Source organism: Mauremys mutica, chromosome 14, assembly GCF_020497125.1.
Source record: "Mauremys mutica isolate MM-2020 ecotype Southern chromosome 14, ASM2049712v1, whole genome shotgun sequence".
Classification (NCBI taxonomy): Eukaryota; Metazoa; Chordata; order Testudines; family Geoemydidae; genus Mauremys; species Mauremys mutica.
In genome coordinates, this window is record NC_059085.1 from 24,063,184 (window position 1) to 24,076,722 (window position 13,539).

At 39.9% G+C, this 13,539-nt stretch overlaps 1 long non-coding RNA gene across 1 annotated transcript in view; it reads right to left on the minus strand.

The window, feature by feature from the left end:
* The window catches only part of LOC123349230, an 82,449-nt gene that overhangs the window by 22,298 nt on the left and 46,612 nt on the right, over positions 1-13,539 (minus strand). Inside the window, exon 2 of the long non-coding RNA XR_006573424.1 lies at positions 12,373-12,468. This is a non-coding gene — a long non-coding RNA (uncharacterized LOC123349230). The remainder of the gene's footprint in view (positions 1-12,372; positions 12,469-13,539) is intronic.

A 13,539-nucleotide genomic window follows, 5' to 3' on the forward strand; every position in this document is an offset into this window, starting at 1 on the left:
CCTCAGATTTGTCTGTTTGTCTTTTGTTTCCTAGATTTGTGGCATGGGGTGTTTGAATCCTCCACTAGTGTTTGGAAGGCAGTAGCTCACTGCACAGGGGCATTTCTATAACTAGCTTTCAGGCCCTCCAGTGCAAATACATCAGAATGACCCCTACAGCACCATGTTAATGAATGAAATGTGGGTTCACCTTAAAACAATTAAAACATGACTGTGTGGAGTGATGTGAGGAGCATTTTGGTCAATTTGCTGAATGGAAAGCACACACCCCGAGGTTAACATTACTGGGCACTTACAGACGCACTAGGACAAATAACTCTGTTTAACACAGTGGAGATGTTGCTATTCTGTAATTGCATTGATTTCTCTTTGCCTTTTCAGATTAAGGGTAGCGGAGAGGGCAAATCAGCTTATAACGATCACCACGTCATAAACAAGCAAAGTAATTGATTATATTTCTAACTTTCTCCAGAGACCATGATGTCATAGAGAAGGAGATTTTAAAAGTCTCACTAGAATGAGACTGCAGTTATAAATGAAAGGATGCAAGAATATTTTTGTCCTGCATTTTTTTGTTTTAACTTTTAAATGGTTACTCCAGGGTCAGCAACCTTTCAGAAGTGGTGTGCCAAGTCTTCATTTATTCACTCTAATTTAAGGTTTCGCATGCCGGTAATACATTTTAACATTTTTAGAAAATCTCTTTCTATAAGTCTATACATACAACAATAATTTAGTTAGATATTAAAGTAAATAAGGTTTCATTTAAAAAGAAACTTCATTTAAAATTTAAATTAAAATGCAGAGTCCCCCGGACGAGTGGTCAGGATCCGGGCAGTGCAGGTGCCGCTGAAAATCAGCTCGCATGCCACCTACCCCTGGGTTACTCCAACTTGAAACATGACCTTATGTACATTAGCTCACCCATTGCTAAACAGAAAAAAACATTGCTACATTAAGCCTTTTAGATATTCTGCACAGTAGTTGATGGGTTTTCTGTACCAATATAACTTTATAGTGTTGTTAATGTGGGACTGAACTGGGGGAGAAATCGGTTACTCTTCCAAGCTCTGTCCACTATGTCCCGATAAGATGCCACTTGCATTAGATTGAGCAAATCTTTGCAACATGCTTGTGTGTTTTGCTGGACTCCTCAGGTTTGACTCCCCCTCATTTGGGATTTGGATACACTGAGCTGGGTGCGTGGGGTTTCTTTTCCCCTCAAGAGGATTGAATGCCCCCACTGGAACAAACCTAATGGCATTAAGATAGACTTCACTGAATTAAGTTAAACCTTATTGAATTAGGGTTAATACCTTTGGGACACATTGTATTAAAATTCAATTGTGTGTGTGCTATATTGTGGTGGTGTATGTACGTCCTCTAGTAAGATGGGGGATGCTAATGTACTACTTCCATTATGAGCCCTTTAAAACCACATTCCCCTGGGGTCACACTGGATATTCCAGGGACCAACAGACAAAGGCTTTTTGGATAAATAATCTGGTTTTAGACTGACTCGGGGCCTTTTTCCTGATCCAGCCAACAGACGAGCCCCAATCCTTCAGTAACGCTTGGAAGGACTGGGCCTACTGAGGAGCCATAAGACTTAGTGCTAGTTCTGAGCTGAAGCTGGGACAAATTTGCAACCACAAGGAATCCCCCCTGGGGCAGGGGGTGGGGGAGAGGCTGTAGAACTCTCCTGCCAGAGCCTATGTGAGGCTTGGGGTGATCTCTGGTAAGCTTATTAGCATGCATGTAGGTTCTTTTATTGTGTTTAATGTTTTCCCTATAGTGATTTTACCTTAAGAATTAAGCAGCCTTGCTTAGGAAGTGCTGTGTGGTACCTTATAACTGTAGCAATTATTCCTGTTATCAGACTCTGAAGAGAAAGCAAGCTGGTGTGCTTTTCCTCTGCTGGGAAGGCAGGGAGCTGTGCAGCCTGGACATACCCTGGTCAGAAGGGAGAGAGATGTGCGTCTCCACCCAAGGAAGGCAGTGGCTGGGGAGCTGGATGTCTGAGAGTGAAATACAGGTGCAGTTGCCCTGGACAATGACACTGATATCCTAGCTCAGGCACATACTGTACATTTACAAGTCAGAACCTGGAAAGTGTTTTTTCTGTTTAACTCTGGAAGCGCTAATGTAGATAAGGGCCATGCTTGAAGATGGATGCTTGCGTCTTCTCTATGAGATTGGCTCTCCCTTGTTGAGACTCTGATGTTCCCTTGTGCACCAGTCCTTTCTGGTTTGTTGGCTTTCCAGAGTGGGAGAGAAAAATAAGTGGAGATAGTCTCCCAAGTGACTTTGATGCGTGTTGCCAAAATGAGAGATGCGAATCTTCATAATATGACCTTTCCCCGTCTTGCATGCTTTGATCACAGAGAAGTAATGCAGATGCCCAGTGGTGATTCAACAACTGATTGACATGAACGGGGAAGTTTACCCTGCTCAGACCTATTGTTTTATGAGCTCTGCAAACTCAGGCAGACATCACTCCATGATTTACACACCATTCACATTTGCAAGGTTATCTTCACACCAACTGAAGACTGACTTGAGATTTTGAACCCAACATGGTGTCCTCAACGTATATGGCAAGTAGTGCCAAGCTGGTCTGGTTTGGGCCTGGTATAAATATCATATATGCTGGTTTTTTCATAAGTGTAGTATTGCTCCAAAATCAATCTAGAGAATGTTTGTGGAAAAGACGACAGCACTCTACCCAGTTAACACTCCCTTCCTATCACGTACTGAGCTGTGAGAATTATTTTCAGACTCTGGGATGATACTGTTCACAAGTAGTGGAGACAAAAACACATGTCATTCTTAACCAGCACACAAGCTTGGGGGGAAGAGAGGGGAAATCACATTGAAAATATTTGAGACCACAAGAATACTGACAAACTGGGGCAAATGAGTCATTCTCCCCCTTTTTTAAAAAAAAATGAAAATTTATGGCTAGACTGACCATTTATGTCTTGACTTTCATCCTCTTGCCATTTCGAATGGTGGAGTTACAAACCCCTTGAAAAACAGTTTATAATGGTAACATCAACAGACTTTCAACTATAGTGGCACTGCTGGGCTTTGCAGTAATAACATTAGTGTTTAGGGCTGTCAAAGTTAATGTCACTAATCTATGTCTAGAAGGTAAAAGGCAATGATGAATGAATGTCATCTTCTGCCATAATAGGTTTCCTGAGTCCAAAAGACTCTCTAAGCCTTTAAAATTGCCATAGACAGATTAACGGGAGTGTTCAGTGAGCTGCAGCACAGGGTTCTGCTCTCAGGGGGTCCTCCTCTTTGTCAAGAACAAAAACAGTTAGAAGATATATTAAAATATAAAATATCTGTATGGCTTGGCTGCTTTGTAGTGGGTGGAGCAAGGAATCTGCTACAGGATTGACGGTTTAGAACTGGTTTTTAGCCTTGCGTAATCTGTCCCTATAGAAAGCATAAGCACCTCTGCCGCAAATTGTCTGCAAAATATTAATGTCTCATTAATTAAAGATTGGTGATGAGAAGTTGTCTGTCTGATGTGGAAAGCAGTGTGTGTTAGTTATATACAGGCTTCTGCTCCTAGATCTGGCAGGATCGGATCTTGCTTGTTTTCAGTATTTTCTGCAATAAGCCTCTGAATGTATTGTTGAAATGCTTGACCGACACCTTGCTAGATTCTTAGTTTGTCCAATCATGCTTTTGCTGCAAAGGTTATATTTAATCTATAAAAGGAATATGAATATTTAACTCTTATTATACAATAGATCCCCAAGTGCTTTATAGAGGTGGCATTTCCATTTTACATACTGTAGCCTGATGTGCCTTTTTCAAGATCACCCAGATTTCCTGACTCCTTGGCCTCTTGCTTTAACTACTACCCCATACTGCCTACTATAGCTGTACTCAGTATATAGTGTACAGTGGGTACAGAATGCTGTTCATTGTTGATTACATTTGCAGGGTCCTACACTCTCAGGTGTATGATTGGAATTAGATTTCTGGATTGTCCTAACATGTGGACCCTTAGGGAGCACTATTGAATGAAGAAACTTGAACTCCTACAGGCCTTTGATTCAAGGAGTACTAGTAATAAAATACTGATTTGGTTAGTGACAATGGACAATATTGGAATTGTCAACTGATGCTTATGATATATGCAGAGTTCTACTCTGTTGGTTATATTATGGCTTAATTTCATAATACAGTGATTTAAATTAAGAAATAAAGCAAACTTTTCAACGTCCGCCTCACTCTGGCATGGTTATGGCTTTGTGGTTTAAACCACATGACTTGAAATTGGTCCATTCCTGAGTCTTCCACTAACTTCCTATGTGATCTTGAACAAGGGATTGTGGCTCAGATTTTTAATAGTATTTTGGTGCTTCTCTGCTCAGCATTGCAAAGCCTTAGTCATGTATGTCCCATGTTCAAAAAAGGCTTAGCACATTCAGACCCCAGCTTGCTGAGAACAATCTACACCACCCTAGCCTGCTGTGGACTAACTGTCTGTGCAGCCTCTGCTGAAGCGCGCTAACAGTTTATTAATGTGAGACTAGATCAGAATGCATTCATGAACTCTTAATGCACATCAGCAGGTTCCCCACAATTGGTTAGTCCATGGCAAGGTAGATTCACACCCCAGCTAGCCACAAACAAATTATTCATGTAGACAAGCTCTACACTGTCAATTACAAGACAGTGGGACTTAGGAGCTCTAGGTAATATCTGCACTCAAGGGTGGGGGAAAACTCATGGCAGCTTGGCTCAAAGCCTGGTTCAAAGCTGAGTTGGGCTTGTGCTGTGGGGCTTAAAAAAAGCTGTGTAGACATTTCAACTTGGACTGGAGCCCAGGCTCTAAGACCCAGCAAGGAGGATGGGTCTAAGAGCCTGGACTCCAGCCAGTGCAGGAACATCTACATGGTTATTTTTTAGGCCTGTAGTGTGAACCCAAGTCAGTTGGCCTGGCCATTGAGACTCATTGTCATGGGGTGGGTCGGTTGGTTGTTTTGTTTTTTGCAGTGTAAATATAGGCAGTTAGGGTATGCCACTCTTGAAAATTGGATTTATCCTTATCCTTATTATTTTCCCTTGTCTCCTCTATCTCTCCTTACCTTCTCCAGATCAGTTCCACCAGACAGATAAAGGAAGGATTTTATTGAGGGGTGAAGTAGCCTGTAATGGAGTCTTGCAAGACTGGATTTGCCTGGGACATGTACTATATGAGCCAATAAAATAGGATTAGTTTTGTTTTCATTTGTTTGTTTTTTCTATTCTATGATTTAAAGGAAGGGTCAGTGAGTAGGTTTTGTGCTGGGGCTTCTATATTTAATAACATTTTGCAAGGCTGATCCAACTCAGTGCCTGACTTATGTTCTTCTCTATTATGAATTTAAATCCCAGTAAATGTTTGGACATTTAATATAAAAAAGGTGAAATACAACCATCATGTGTTGACTACGAGTTTGCTCATCTCTGGTTTTACTTGCGCTCCAAATTGAAAGCTCTCTGTATGTACCCTTTGAAAATCCCTTTGAAAGCCTTCTGCCAAGGGTCTAGTCTTCAACCAGCCGTGTGTATTAGAAGTTCTTGCATTCTCTGAAAGTAGTTGCATTACTATAGTTAGATTGTGGAGATGCTTGCTAGTGACCATCTACAAACACAAGCATGAGACTATGAACCCAAATTCTTCTCAACATACTCATGTGGTACTGCTCAAGGAATAAGGCAACTAAAATGTGTCCCCAGTATTAGGAACCTAATGGACAAGCACATTTAGTAACTGACAATATATAAACATCACCCATCTCCCAAAGTGAGCTAAAGATAGTATGCCTGTGTCATCTGAAGTTATTTCCTGCCAGTACATTTGCAAGTACAGTAACTAAAACCACTGTCTGAGAGCAATCTTATATCGGTGGTTACTGGTTGTCAGAGTGAGATTTCCATGTTCCACACTTAGCATAATGATTCTAGTAAAATCCATCCCAGTCTTGTCCATGTTCAATACTGGTTACATATTCAAAGCCCTTCCTAACTTGCAGTTCATGGTGTTGGTTGTGTATCCTCTTTAGAGAGATTCTCTCTGTATTCTGTACCAGTTCAATGTTATGGTTTGAGCTGCGCTAAGGAATTATCTTTCTTTGGCATGCAGGAAACATGGTGCATCTTAAAATGATAGTAAACTTTGGGCCTCATTCTAATCCCAGTTAACTATCACACACACTTTGGTTCACAATCTAAATAGTAATAAAGAACACACACAATGTCGTGTGACCTAGGTGTCCAATCTAATTTACACAATACTGTTTGAATACTAACTATTTTGGATAAATTGCTCATGAACAGTCTCCAGACCTCAAATTAATCACAGAGGGGTTTTGGTGAATGATTTCCAATAAATAAATTCAAGAAAATGGAAATCTGCTCATGGACTATTTGTGAACAGACAGGTTTGTTATGAATTATTCACTCACCTCTGATGCTTTCCAAGTGGTTTAACTGGTACGTGGACTTTCCAAAACATGTGACTGTCACTGTTTCATTATGTCTTATTTATTAAGAAAGCATGCACTTAAATCCTTTCTGTTCTCAATATCTTTTCAGATATAGAAAATATATCAAAAACCTCTAAGAGAAGAGAGAGGATGAAAAGGTAACACCTTTAAGCATGGAATTGCCTGTGGGAAGTGTCCAAATACCCAAGAGGAGGGACAAGCCTTGTGTAACATTGTGGTTATGGTCCTGGGAATACCACTACAGGATTGCCTCTTTAAGGAGCAATGACAAGCCCGGCCAATGATTCCAGTGACTCAAAGGTGGGTTCCATTATTTAAAAACACCTACAGCAGTCTCTTTACTTTCAAAGCATTCCCAAAGTTGCTCCTTTATACATCTCTTCCCTTAGTTACAACTTGACTTCCAAGCTTCCATTTCTACCTTCCCCACTCGTGACTTCATGCAACTTGTGTCATCCCTTATCTTGGGAGAGTCCCCTGAACAACATGTGTGAAGCATGACTCTGCCTCTCATCCTGCAAATCACTTCTGCAAACTAACCTGTTTTTGTGAAACTTACACATCAAAACATCCTCTGAACTTTAATTGTTTGTTTCAGATTTCACAGTGCTTGAACTGGTGTAAAATTATACTAAGATCATTAGTATTTACCATCTATAGTAGTTGCTCAAATCATTGTTGCAGTTATCAAATAAGATCTGCAATTGTGCTTGGTGCTGTACAAGATTCAGAAATACTCTAAGAATCAGATTCAGAGATAACAGGACGTATCTGGAAACAGAGATAAGGGAATAATTTGGAGGCTTTTAATTTCATTAACTCATTTCTTATGGGCATCACAATTTAAGTGAGTTTTTACAAGGGAAGTGGGTGGGTGCCTTGACTCGAAAAATTGCTAGTGAAGTTGAGACACTACTTTAGTATCATGGGATTTTTTTGTATATAATGGCCAATTAAGTAAAATACCTGATCTTTACCCTAATGGGCCTCAACAGTCGTTAATAATTGAGAACAAGGGTTACCTACAGATGTATGCATAGTGGACTCTGCAATCCCTTCACAAGTGAGTTTTCTCACTATTCAAGGAGGGGCAAATCCTTCCCCTTACACCTGCAGCGGAACTGCTATGGCTCCACATTGCAGTCAATGTGATGGGGAAGATTCAGGGGTTTGACAAAGTAGAGATTTTTGGAAATGGCATTGGCTGGGGTGAGACCAGTGGATCTGCTGCTTTGTGAGCCTACCAGCTATCCAATGCTACTGGGTTATTCAGGGAGGATTCCTTGATCAGTGCTTGGCTTCCTGGTATAGTGTTCTCTTGTAAATGTGGGAGTTCTGATCATCTGAGCAGGTTTCTTGTAAATGAAGGAGAGATGCAGGCTTACCAGTTCATCTGCTCACTGGTGTGGAGACAAGGAAAGACAAGACGGGAGGGATAAAGTTGGCGATGACATTCAGTGGGCATGCTAGCGAGAAAGCAACCCTTATGTTGGCATTGGAATAAACATGCTATTTGCATAATTACTGACTCTCTTGGAGTACCCCTGAGTAACATCTACCTGTGTAGCTTTGTGCATTGTATAAGCTTTCACCATAAAGTCATTGTGTGTGGCGGGGGGGCAGTCCTCTAACTTCAGTTCCCTGCACATTGCTTCCTGGTGTTCTGTACTCCTGTATAGGGGTCCAAGCACTATTCTGCATGGACATGGTCCTCTCCTGTATCAGCCAGTGGCAAAAGGAATTCAAATCAGCTGCCATCATTTCTTTGCTTTGCTGCTGTATTTTGCTATGAGTGAATTTGGACCCCATCCCTTCTTCTATCTCACTACCCTGAAGGAAGACAAGGGGTTTGATGTCCTGGATTTTGACTTCCCTTTCAGTTCTCAGGCGTGTTTGGGTCAAGAATTCCAGCTCAGGTCCACAACTAGTCTGCAGCTTCTTAATAATTCCATTGATTGTCCTATTTGTATAAACACCAGGTAGCTAGTAAATCATTTAAAATAAAAATATGTTTTGGAAATAATGTCTGGATCTGTCTAGTCACCTGTGCAAGCTCTAGCAAGACTCACCTACAAACCTTAGAATTAAACCATGGCCAAAGAAAGTCCAGACTGACTGGGAGCTTTGCATGGTACCTGACTCCCACAAAGCCAGCTCCCCCTTTTAATAAACCACATGCATCAATGAGAACCTTGAGGTCCATGACTCTGCTAATGCTTTGTGAAAATAAAGTGGAAGGTTCTAAATAGAATACAGGTGTTTATCCAGAGAGGTGTCAAACTCGGTTAATGCAAGATAACAGACTTCCTTGTGAAAATGACAGTTGCATGGGGAACACATTTTTTCATTTTAAGTGCAGACAGCATGAAAAGCCTCTCGCCTGCAAATAAATGAAATTGGGCATTGTAGTCTGAAGAGTTTCTAGGGCCAGAGCCCAATGCAGTGTCCATCATGTCCTTGATAATACATATTGGACATTTTGTAGATAACCCTGGAAGACTGTTCAATTCCCAAATGGAAAAGTGTGTTGCCATTCACTGCAATGTGAGTGAACAATGATTAATCCACTGAAAATCTGAGCTGGATCTTGCAATCTTTCCACTTGTGAACACTCCCATGGAAAGCAATGGGATTGTGCACGTGAGTAAGGATTACTTATATATGTGAGATTGCAAGACCAGCCCTTTTAGGTAAGGAAGCAGAACAAGTACAATGCATAAACATCTCATAACAAACAGTGCAGCTGACAACAGTAAAACAAGATCAATTATTCATGCTTCAGGCACAAGGAACAGGGTAAGCACATTTCCAACACACTCAGGTTTCTTTTTAGCCATCTTTTTCTCTAAGATCCCTAGAAAGATTTGCGTTCAGCACCATGGATGAGCTCTGCTGTTAATTCTTGAGAAGAATGAAGAATTAATAAGAATGAACTTAATTTTCCAATGTGCTATTCTCTCCCTTCACTAGAAGCAGGCTTATGGGCAAACCTCTTGTGAGCTGCATAATAAAGATCTCTCTTCTTTATGTTGCAGCTACTTTCACAGGGGTGAATTATGATAATCTCCTGCTCCACCTCCATCTCTCTTCCAATGGCCACATTCAGGACTTGACGGATGTGAAATGCTTTTGAGACCTAATGTACTTTTTAATGTTCCTGTGCTCAAATCGTACTAATGACTCCCTCTCCTTTTGAGTTGGCTACATAATGATTTCAGAAATAATGTGCTTCCAAGTTTTATAGAATTTCAAATATTAATATAGGAATTTGAATTGACAGAATAGTGGTAAATTTTATGGAATTCCGCATAGTCCACTGTATTTTTTTCCAGTTTGAAAGTAACCCATATAACTCTGTGGAAACTAGTACAGTATATAACCCAAACTGCTAACTGTAAATACAGTCACACTGGTTACAGACTAGTAAACCATGGAAACTATAATGCCTTGATAGATCCATGGTGCACCACATGTAGATCTTATACTGCCAACTCCGCAGAAAGGAAATTAAAGCCTTTATAATAATACATGAGGACTTGCAAGATTGTAAATTAAGGTATCCTTTACAGTCATTTTATTCCCTTCCTTTTTTTGTGATGAGCAAGACATCAAAACATAAGAAGCAAATGGTCAGCATAAGAGAGCTGTTTGAGAGAGGTCCAAGACTACTTTGATCACTAATGCTTACCAAAATAAAAACCACTAGCTCTCATGCTGATCAAGTAAATTTTTTCTTTCTACTTTCCCTTGAGCTGTACTTCTGCATCACTTATTTCAGGTTCGACTGAAGCTGTGGTGTGATGCAGAGAGCTTTGAAGTGAAATGCACAGATGGTGCACAAAGACATACCTTTGTCATTGCAAACAATGCAAATGCTAAGTTCATCTTGCATGTACCCCGTGCCAGTGTTTTTTGTGGCACTATATCAACTGAAGGAAATGTGACATTCCCTCTCACCCTTCTCTACCTCTCTCCCCCCCCCTTTTTGTTTTTGTTTAGGTTACTTTACTACACCGTTAAAGTTATTTTAGCAGCATCTTATCTGTGGTCAGTTGTGGGAGGGGGGAAGGGGAAAATAGAGGAACAATTCAAATGTAAATTTTGCAAAATGCATCTTGTTTTCAGCTTTCAGAAGCTAAATTTTATTCTTCATATAAATCGTTCAGCTAATATTCTACAAGAAAGCCATGGATAAAATGAAGTTAAACTAGCTTATTGCAACAGACAAGTCAGAATTAATAAATGCAAAAAAGATCAAAATCCCAAAATGTCACAAGTAAGCCAGTATGAACCTTGCATTATTGTTAAACACAAAAGTATGTGGGGCATAAATGAATTTTCAAATATGGGCTTTAGATTTTTCAAAAATACGGTATAAAAATTATACTTTGCATCCATGTAGCTTAGAATTTTTCCATAAGCAAAAAAACACTTTCCCCTGAAATATTATGAAAATAACCACCAAATATGCTAGAGGATGTATCCACAAAATACAACCAAACTGATTAAAATTTGACACTTTAAAACTCTTTTGCTACAAAAATGTTGCTGACGGGCGGTGGGGGAAGGTTTCACATAGCTATCTAGACAGTGAAAAATATTTCAGAATGCCTCTGGCATGTATTCTGAAGATTTCAATAGATAAAATTAATTTATTAAAGCATTTCTACTTGAAACCCGCAATTGCTCAGTGATGCCCAATATTGGATAGCCAGAAACATGCAAAAACTGTAATTTCATTCCATGCTCTGTAGATCTTTATTTATAAAGCTCTTTGAAGACTTATGCACTGTATATTATTTTAATGGATTAGAATTTTTCAGGGTAGTATTCATGACTTTCTATTTCACTTCTAGATGTTTGATAATAGCAAATTGTAAAATTAATATAGTGATTGTTACACAGGTGCACCAAAACTTCTCAGAGCAGGGTATGCTGACACCTTTTGCTCATGTTGAATAGTTCCGTGCACCATCAGTGTCCCATTGAAGAGTCATGGAGTAAGGAACTATTAACGTGAGCGAGGGTATCAGGATCTCAGTAGACATATAAACAATTCCCTCCTCCTTTTCTTTGGGGGACTTAACCAACTTGGAGACCTTGGATTTCAGATTTCAGCAGAAGCCCATTTGCTCATCCACTTTCCAGTACTGCCTGATGGTTGTTAATGGCTGTAAAATGTAGAAGTGGAGAGGCAAACTGCAGGAAATGTTTTAAGTTAGAGGTCCACAATTATTTTGTACAGTTGAAATGTATCTCTACTGGGCAGCTCAGCAGGCACTTAGGACAAGTAAGCTTCATTTTTCTGTCAACTCTTAGGAACTAAAATTGGAGGAGTAATTGCTATGAAAAATAACAGTTTGCAGTCGTAGTGTTCACTAGAACAGTTTTCATGCCTTAGCCCCTGTACTGATGCCACCATACTGCTAGCTACTTCAATATGGCTTTCATAGTTCGTTACAATGCATTTTTTATAAGTTTCTGCAGTTGTCCATTGTAGAGCCAATATTTATTTCAGAGGGCCTTGTTTGGAAATATTAAATGTGATGTCCAGAAAATAGATTCTTAAGAGGTGGACTCTCAGCTGGTAATATAATTGGTATAGTACTAGGAAAGTAGATTGCTACTCCTGGGAGAAGATGATGGAACCATGGTGCCTATGATAATTATACTTACTTGCACAGGATGTGGTGGTTCTGAATTTGTAATAAAAAAAAAATTAGTAGTATATCACCTTTAAGTTCCAAGCAGAAAGGTCAAGGATCTGAATGGGCATGGAGTCTGAACTATTCCCACTCCCAGCGGTGTAGGGCTGGATCAGGGAACACTTCAGCACATATAATATTGCTCTCACCTCTTTCTTAGGGTAGATGGAAGACGTCCAATCAGCAGCTTTCATTAAATTCACCCAATAATCTCTTGTTTTGTTCTTTAATGAAGCATTTTCTTTCTACCAGGAAAAGAATCAGTATTATAAAAGCAAAAGTTCCAAACACCAGAGTCCACATTTTGCCTTTATTTGCACACCAAATTACAGGCCCATGATGTGTGCATGCCAGGACAGTATTTTGTAAACAAGGGTAAGTACACAACTGCACTCTGAAAATTTTGGGGGGGAAGTTAAATATGCACATAGAATAATATATCGATAAAGGAAGCAGACATCCAGAAGTCTCTGTGTCTCATCCCTAGCAGTTAAAACCAGCACTGGTACATTACTGTGGTGGAGCTGTTAAAAAATTAGGATTAGAAATAAAAGGACTTTGATCAGAGATAAAATTGCAGATGGACTTCAGTATTAGCACTTTGAGAATATTTAGACATTGTGCTTAACATCTGTACAGCCTTTTCCAAAATCAAATAGTCAGGATGCTTCACACAGATGTAGCTGAAAATATATTTTGGCAAAAATAATACCTGATGTCCCATTTCATTAGTCACTGATTTGCAGTATGTGCTTTAGGCATTATGGAGGACATACCTCTAGCCTTCACTCCAGTCTAAATTTGGGTTTGACGCAGATTTCCTGCGTAAAAGGTGCCATGTCTGCCAGCCTGGCATAGTTTTGTCACTTTGTTACCTGTCAAGGCAGCGCTGCTGAAAATCCAGAAGAAAGCATATTTTCCTCTGGGACTAAGCAAATAGTCTGCCTCAAAGAATGCTGGGAACTGTTGTGTGACTTGGAAGGCAATTAGATTATGCAGGAAGTGTGAAGACAAGCTGGTGGAGTATGCTTGTTTGGAAACAGCCACAGTTATACAGACTTTAGAGCCTGATCCTCAGCTGGTGTAAATCAACATAGCTCTGTTGAAGTCAGTATTGCATCAGAGCCTCAGCCAGTGTTAAAGTGAATGTTTAAGCTTCTTTCTAAACACTGTTTTATGTTGAATGGTCAACAGATCACTCAGATGAGCTACAAGTTTTCTGTCTCTCTCAATCTGTTTGCCCTCACTCAGGTTACTGGGTCATGTCACATACAAATTGAGGTGATCTGAATAGTTAAACTTATGGCTACAAACTT